Source organism: Amblyomma mixtum, chromosome 3 (assembly GCF_055824585.1).
Source record: "Amblyomma mixtum isolate Tamu chromosome 3, ASM5582458v1, whole genome shotgun sequence".
Classification (NCBI taxonomy): domain Eukaryota; kingdom Metazoa; phylum Arthropoda; class Arachnida; order Ixodida; family Ixodidae; genus Amblyomma; species Amblyomma mixtum.
Genome location: NC_143014.1, coordinates 292,409,236 through 292,417,887, shown reverse-complemented (window position 1 = coordinate 292,417,887; position 8,652 = coordinate 292,409,236). Strand labels below are relative to the sequence as shown.

Here is an 8,652-nt window from a genome sequence, read left to right as displayed (position 1 = left end):
GAGGTTGCTAAAGACGTTGTGAATCTTAATCGCGAGATAAGGCAGTTAGGCCTCGAGAAAGGCTTTGAGGTGGTAGAAATAAACAAGGAAGTGCACAGGGCAGGTTCGGGCAGAGACTTTGGACGAGATGGCATCCATTTCAGTGGAAGGGTAGGAGAAGAGATAGGCAGGCGCCTGGGAGGCCGAGCGGTAGCTTTTTTAGGGGGTCCACGGTGGCTCAGTGCGTAGGGGTAGGTAGAAGCGATGTAAATGTAACAATGGCGGCTGATCCCAACAAAATGGCCACTAGGAGGCCCAGAAAGAAAACTACGAAAAAGAAATTTAACGCCAGGATCAGTTACATAAACATGCAAGGGGGTAGAAAGAGAGCGAAATGGCTAGAAATAGAACAGCAGTTAAAGGACGAAGCAGTAGGTGTGTACGCTCTATGCGAGACACATCTGAGGGATCTAGAAGATCCACCTTTCATCGATGGCTATGTCTGGGAAGGGTGCAACAGAACAACAACGGAGAAGAAGGGAGGAGGAGTAGGTATGCTGATACATCAAGGAACAAATTGGCAAAGAATAAAATCAACTTGCAAAGAACATGTCTGGGTATCAGGTACAATTGCTGGCAAAAGGACATGGCTAGGGGTAGTTTATTTAGGGACCGGGGACAAATGCAGGCAAGAAAACAAGGATCTAGTTAACCCAGTCAACCACGGATATCCGTAGTACGTACGATTAAGATCCGAATCTCCAGTGCCAGGTGGGGATGTCCGTAGGGCATGCCTACGGACGTCCATATCCGGACATACGCATCGGAGATTCGGAGTATGTCCGAAGGACGTTCGTTATCGGATAGCTGGCGGATATCCGCGGACGGACGTCCGACGGGTATCCGTGAATATGCCTGTAGGGATCTGAACTTACATCACATACATATTTTGTTTTTCCTCATACAAAAATTAAAAGAAATTCTATTTGCAAACGACAAATTCAGCCGATCAAATTTTTATACCGGCAATTAGTTGCATATTCGGATTAATCAATTAACATCACTCGAATATGGTGCTGATATGAAAGAACCTGAATTAAACTAATTGCGGGACTTTCTGCGATCAATGCCCTTTTCTCTTCCAGCATTCCGCCGAGGTAACCGAGGCATGCTGCCTTCCATGAAAACTAAACTCCTACCAGAAGCCGCGGCAGAACGACAGGCCTTAAAGTCGATCCAATCCAATCCGTCAGCCACCAGTTCCGTCGCGGGCGGCGCGGTGCCCAACAGCACGATCTTTGCGTAGTTTTTCGTGGCATCGTGCTTCTTCCAACCTTTATTTTTGCTGCAGTATGCGGTTTGTTTGTTCTGCGGTTGCTTGGCTGTGCTATAAATGTGATCAATCACCTATGCGCTCGTCAAGACCTTCTTCTGGACCCGAAGCTGTCGTGAAATAGCCCCGACGTCGTACTGCACCCGACTCTTTGTTGCGTCGGATGAAAGAAGCGGCGTGTTATAACTTGCAAGTAAGTAACTGTGCTTGAAGATTACTTTGATGATGTTGCCGTGGGATGAGCAAAGTGCTGTGGAAGTTACAAGTACGATGCGATAGCTGCCGCAAACGTGTTTGCCCGCGTTCGCGAGCCTGTCGCGAAGCTCCGTAAGCCAGTGCATCGCGCCTCTCTCGTTCTACACTACGAAAAAAATTGAGACGAGGTGTACACGTGCATGGTGTGAATCTTGAGGCAGTTTTACGTAAGTTCTTAATAGCAATAAAACAGAACGCACGAAAAGGATAATGTCGGGGCTGTGTGTGTTTTGCAGTGATTCGCGACTGATTTCTTATTTTCTTACTGTCTTTGTGGTGTGTATGTGGCCCGCGTGCGGAATGTATTGGTGCCTAAGTTATGCCATGCCATGGAAAGTGCAGGTAGGTTGAAAATAATGTAAAATTCGTCTACCTTCACAGCTTATCGACTTGTGTCAACATTAGGCTTGTCAAATGGATGTTTCCAGCCATCTACAGCACAGTAATTTGCGCTGTGCAGTAGCATTGTTTTGAAAACTGAAGTGTTCTGTTAAATTTCCGAACTTCAGCCACATGTTATTCACCTATTATCGCTGCGTACTAACTGCAATGAGGCTATGCAGTGCATTGGTGTAGCTTTGTCAAATATAAGGCTCAGTGCTGAGCAAGGTAGCAGGTCCATATATGGCACACCTAGAGATACATATCCCTGGATTGTGAGCAGACCTCTCTTCCTTACTCCTGTGGAGCTGTGGATCATCAGATTTGTTGTTAGTGCCGGCTGGGTGCTTCATCAGCGAACCTTGTGAGCGGGCTTGTTTCAACAAAGGCCATGTTTTGCTGCATCATGACGTCTACGTTATGTTGACAAAGTGCAGTACAGGTTGCTCTCTCATATTTTGTTTCCTTGGCCATGCAGTATGGATGTGACTGACCTATGACCTATGTTACCTGAGAGTACAGCAGCAGCTTACAGGTAAGTTTGACTACGGTGCAAATTTCTTCCTTTCATATGATTGATACTTTCTTTTTCTTTGCTCTGTGCAGTAGAGGGCATCTGGCTATAGTGCAGTGTACTTGTACAGTGGTGGATAAAAGTTTTCGGGATGCGAGTTCTTGGAAAAAAATTCTGTACTGTGCTGTTAGCCAGAGCAGTTTAATGAAGAGAGATAGATTTTCGAATTTATTCAACAAGTTTCAGCTGACTGCCTAGTGAGGCAATGTAAAAATAAATATTTTTCTGAAAATCCACGTCCCACAAACTTTTCTCTACTGAGCCTTGTGTTAACCACTAAGTCATCAGGTAGTTCTCAGACGTCGTAGTTATTTCCTTAACGTGAAATCCCAGGTGGCTCGCATGTATCTCCGTGAAATGTAATTAACCGCCACATCATGAAAACCAGTCGATGGCATTGGCTGGAGGGCTTTTGTTGAGGGGCATTCGCTGCTGCATTCTTGAATTGCATCCTACTATAGTGCCAAAAGTTCATATTAGATGAAGGGAACATACCAGCCTCTGTTATGTTCCACTACTTCTTCACAAGCTTCTTAATGAAATGTTCTTGCTTAATGCGTGCAAAGCTGTTAAACTGTCTATTTTCAAATTCTTCCAGCCCTAACACTCCTGACTGTAAATTGTCCCACGCCGATTTTCTTTGTGCCTTTACAAGTCTTTTTTTTTTTAACTTCATAGCCTGTTTGAAAATTTATCTTCATTATTACTATTTCAGTAATATGCAGGGAAACATAAATGTAGTGTTATCTTTTCTCATGCAACCGGTGGGAAAAGAATTGCGTGCTCTCGTGTTTTGTGTCTTTTTTTTCAGACCTTTGCAACCCGAAGGTAACATACCTCTGCAAGCCGTGGTTGGCACGGTGACATTGTAGATTATTAGCTTGATTTTGTTGTGTGTGCTATATGCATTGTAAACTCTTGTGCACCTCTTATCTCATCATAGAGTTGCATTACTATGTGGCAGCAAGGCTGGAGAAACTATGGGTCAAAATTATGCAATTCTCTTGATATTGTCTTTCATTAATGTTTTTACTTACAGTATCTCGCACTTAAATATTTGCTTAACCTTTCAGTAAAAGTATTCTATTTGTGTTTTGGTTTGTTTTTCAGAGCATCCCTTTTTGGAATACCAAGTTCAACCATGAGAGTACTGCCTGCACGCAGTAACCTTTCCTATTGCATGAAACTTCTGCCGGTATGACGTGAATAGCCTGTTGTGCTACTGTTCTGCTTTAGCAGGTTGCAATACAGAGCAGCAGTCTACATGTAAGTTCGTAGTGTTAAAATTTCCAACTCCACAAATGCATTTTTCACTTTTTCCTTTGCAGTGTGTCTGTGGATGGCTCGTGAAATTGATTGTTGCAAATGTGCCACATCGTAGTGTGAACAGGTATGTATTAGTTGCAGTGTAAGTGCATGTTGCTCACTCTCACAGCCTGTCCACTTGTTCCCTCAGTATTGCTGCACGGACGTGGCCAGCCCATTCAGAGCAACTATGTAATAGTTTGCACTACAAAGCAGCAGTCTACATGTAAGTTCGAAGTATGTTGAAATTAATTTTTCATCTTTTTCTTTGCAGCGTGTATGTGGACAGCTCGTGCAATTGATTGTTGCAAATGTGCCACATCGTAGTGTCAACAGGTATGTATTAGTTGCAGTGCAAGTGCATGTTGCCCACTCGCAACCTGTCCACTTGTTCCCTCAGGGTTGCTGCACGGACGTCACCAGCCCATTCAGAGCAACCGTGTTGTAGCTTGCGCTACAGAGCATTGGTCTACATGTAAGTTCGAAGTGTGTTGAAATTATCAGCTCTCCTCATGCACTCTTCATCTTTTCCTTTGCAGCACATGTGTGGACGGTTCATGCAATTGATGGTTGCGAATGTGTGACATAGTCAGCAGGTATGTTATAGCTATAGTATTTTTATTATGATCTTCAGTGGCAGTATCTTGAATTGCAAAAATCATGTACCCTTTCAGTGACAGTGTTTTTGCATTTTTGTTTGTTTTCGTGGGGAAAACTTTTTTACAACAGATTCAACATGAGAATACAACCTGCATACAGTAACCCGTCCTATTGCATCGGACCTCTTCCAGCGTCAAGCATGAAGAATGCCTCTTGAAGGTTGAAAGCATGCATTAATGCCTTTAATAAAATTGTTTGATTTTACGACAACTTGCTTTGTGTTTGGTTGCTGCCTATAAATATATGCGTTCGATGAGGCCTGTGCCTGATATAGAACACTTTGTGGGCTTGTATATAAACTCATTTAGTATATGACAGTTATATTAGTGGCTGCAGTCACCAAGGCCTGCAAAATGCCAATGTCCTCTTTAGATCCGCAGCGGATATCCGTATCGGATGTCCGTGGGAGATCTTTTTAGTTATAAATGTACCTCCGTCGGACGTCCCTCGGAGATCCGTCGGAGGTCGGCGGATCTCCCACGGATATCCGTACATCCGTTAAGGGACGTACATCGTACGTCCGCTGGACGTACGGTGGTTGATTGGGAAGTGCCTCAATGACGATATAAAGCAGATTGGAGACGGTGTCGATATTATTTTGCTTGGAGACATGAACGGCCACATCGAGGATCTGGATGGATACACAGATTGTAACGGGAAGTTAATGCTAGACTTGTGTGAGCGGCACAACTTAGTTATTGTCAATAGAGAAACTAAATGTGAGGGACAAATCACGTGGGAATCCCGTAACAGGCAAACAACCATTGACTACTGTCTAATGTCGCAGGGCATCTATAGCAAGCTCGCAATAATGGAAATAGACGAAGAGGGGAAGGAAAGCCTAGGAAGTGATCATAAACGTATTAGTCTACAGTTGGGAGCCCTAGTCAAAAGAGAAATGCAACGAAGTCCAAAAGGCAACGCAAAATTAAATGATGAACAAATAGCGCTAATATCAGCCGATATAGAAGAAATAATTGAGAAACGCCACATGGAAAATTGGGATTATAATCAGTTGGAACTGCTCATCGCTACAAAAATGAAACAAGTGAAAGGAGTTAACCGCTGGAGAGGAAAGAGGAAGCCACGAAGCTGGTGGAATATGGAAATTAAGGAGGCCATCGAACAACGACGGGTGGCTTCAAGAGAACACAGAGAAGCAAAGAGGGCGCAGTTATCTGTAGAGGAAATAGAAAAAAAGTGGGAATCTTATCGACAAAAGAAACAGCAAGTTCAGGTCCTAGTCCAGGCTAAAATAAAGCAGTCCTCTGATAAATGGCTGGCTGAAGTTCGCGAGGCAAATAAAGGGGGGCCAAGAAAATTCTGGAACCATTTAAGCTGGTTGGGAAAAACAAATCAAAGAAAGCAGGAACAGATTATAGATGCTGAGGGAAAATGTTTGGAGGGAGACGATGCTGTGGACTACATTACGTCATTTATAGCTGCGTCTTTTAGCGACGCCAATGGGGTAATCTCCCCAAGTGAGGAGGCAACACAGGACAGCACAAAAGAGAACAGCTTAGAACTGACTAGTCTTAACTGGGAAAAGGCGGAAGCGAATATTCCTAAAACCACATCCGCAGGGATAGACGAAATTCCAATTAAGCTGATTAATGAACTTGGCCCAAGAAGCAAGGAAACGCTGATAAAAGCATTGGAGGCAGTCATAACAAATCAGCAAATTCCGCACAGCTGGAGACAGAGTAAAATGAATTTGATTTATAAAGGGAAAGGAGATAAGATGAACATAAAATCCTTCCGTCCGATTACGATAACATCTGTTATGTACAGGCTGGCAATGCAGGCGGTGAAATTAAAAATGCAGTCATGGGTAGAAGGGAATAGGATACTCGGAGAACTTCAGAATGGGTTCAGAAGGGGTAGGCGGTTAGATGATAGCCTGTTCGTGCTTACCCAATGCATAGAAATAGCTAAGGCGGGAAATATACCTCTGTTTATAGCCTTTCTAGACATAAGCGGTGCATACGATAACGTGAACAGGGAACTCCTGTGGAGCATATTGAAAGATTTAGGTATTGGTGATGAGGTAATTGATTTTCTACAGGAAATCTACCGAGATAATGAAGTTGAAATTACATGGGAAGGGAAAAAAAGTACCACAACTGTAGGGGTGCACAAAGGATTAAGGCAAGGTTGCCCTCTATCACCGCTGCTGTTCATGCTTTACGTGATAAATATGGAAAGAAGGCTAGAAGAAAGTAATCTGGGTTATAATCTATCGTACAGATTAGGCGGAAATGTAGTTGAGCAGCGACTCCCGGGTTTAATGTATGCGGACGATATTGTACTGTTAGCAGATAGCCAGGAAGATTTACAAACTTTGGTTAATTGCTGTGGAGACGAAGGAGACGCTCTAGGATTCAGTTTTAGTGCAACTAAATCAGGTGTGATGATTTTTAACGATACAACTGATCAGGTGCTTACAATACAAGGCCACGAAATACCCAAAGTGGCCGAATACAAATACCTCGGGATATGGCTAAACGAAGGGCAGATATACACGGAAAAGCATGAACAGGCTCTTAGGGCAAAAGGACGAAGAGACGCCGGGATAATGAAACATAGGGCATTATGGGGGTACAACAAATATGAAGTACTAAGAGGTATTTGGAAAGGAATAATGGTGCCGGGACTTACTTTCGGCAATGCGGTTCTGTGCTTAAGGGCAGAAGTTCAGTCGAGATTAGACGTAAATCAGAGAGCTGTTGGAAGATTAGCACTAGGTGCCCACGGCAAAACCACAAACGAGGCAGTACAAGGGGATATGGGCTGGGCATCGTTCGAGGCACGGGAAGCTAAGAGTAAAATACTATATGAAGAACGCCTGAGGAAATTGGACGATAACAGATGGGCAGCTAAGGTATTTAAATATTTATACAGAAAGAACGTTGACTCACAGTGGCGGAAAAGAACTAGAAAACTAACCAGTAAGTATGCCGGTCATGAGGACGGAGAAAGAAAGAACATTAAACGACAGGTCAAAAACGCGGAAGTTAAAAATTGGATGAATTCAATGGAAAAGAAACATAGTGTAGAACTATATCGATTCTGGAAAAGGCAGATCAGGAAAGAATTTTTCTATGATAACACAACAGGCAGTGCCCTACTTTTTGAAGCTAGATCAGGGTGTCTTAGAACGCGCAGCTACAAAAAGAAATTTAACGAAGAAGATGACACATGTGCAGTGTGTGGTAGATCTGTGGAAACAATTGAACACCTCATAATCAAATGTGATGGTATCCATCCGGATGTCGATGCAGGCACAGTCACTCTTTCTGAGGCCCTAGGGTTTAAAGATAACAATGGTCATGTAAATAAATCTGCAGTGGAAGTCAGCAAAAAGCGATTGGAGGATTGGTGGCTGAAAAGCAGAGATGTGGCATAAGGTTAGAATAGTAGGAAACCGTAGGCAAAGTTGATGGAGAATCTTAATGAGAATTGCCAACACAGTAAACAAAAAAAATAATAAATAAAGAAAAGCTGAGCATGGTGGCAATTGCCACCACCCCGTTTCAAAGGGGGCGCTCCTATCCATCCATCCATCCATCCATCGCTAGTGTTCCTGTATATGCTCCCGTGCCCGCTAGGGTGCCTCGATGCGCGCGCGCCCTCTCTAGGGTGAAGTCACCCTTTGGGAGGGCGAGTGCCGCCTCGCCGGCCGTGACAGTCCATCGGCGGCCATCTTCATGCCCTTTCTCGCGGCAGCGCGGCGGCCGTAACACGTGCGTTCGCTTTGTCGCCTTTTCTCTTGGTGCTGACCGGGCGCACATCGAAAGATGCCGGGTTGTTGTGCGCCGCAGTGCCCCACCACCTCCAAGAAGTGTTGCTGGAAAATGAGGAGTACGATTTTTTTTCTTACCAGCAGACTCTCACAGTATTGTCTCGAGAACCTCTTTTCGGTGGTTCGACTGAGAAAATCTGTGCCCAGTGCGTATGACATGAAATGCGTTCTGAGGCTTGTGAGCGTGGGCCAGTTTTTATTTACCCCACGGACGACGAGCTACGATCTCGATGACCGCGAATATCTGGTAGACCTTCTCTCGCAGGCAAAGAAAGAAAGGACAGAAGTGGAAGCTGATGAGATAAATGACTCAGAAATTCTGTTCATTGAAGAACTGTCCACAACAGAGTGCAGCATTCTACA

General features: G+C 44.1%; 1 long non-coding RNA gene across 3 annotated transcripts; it reads left to right on the top strand.

Annotated features, from left to right (window-relative positions):
* The first annotated feature begins 695 nt into the window (after positions 1-695).
* LOC149355171 (uncharacterized) lies at positions 696-4,697 on the top strand. Of its 3 annotated transcripts, none has more exons than XR_016291472.1 (7): positions 696-1,505; positions 2,427-2,483; positions 3,633-3,788; positions 3,851-3,912; positions 4,102-4,302; positions 4,367-4,423; positions 4,557-4,697. It is a non-coding gene; the product is annotated as an uncharacterized LOC149355171 (long non-coding RNA). The 3 variants fall into 3 exon arrangements; XR_016291471.1 differs by having other exon boundaries at positions 697-2,483; positions 4,102-4,163; positions 4,228-4,302; XR_016291470.1 differs by having other exon boundaries at positions 697-2,483.
* Positions 4,698-8,652: the final 3,955 nt, after the last annotated feature.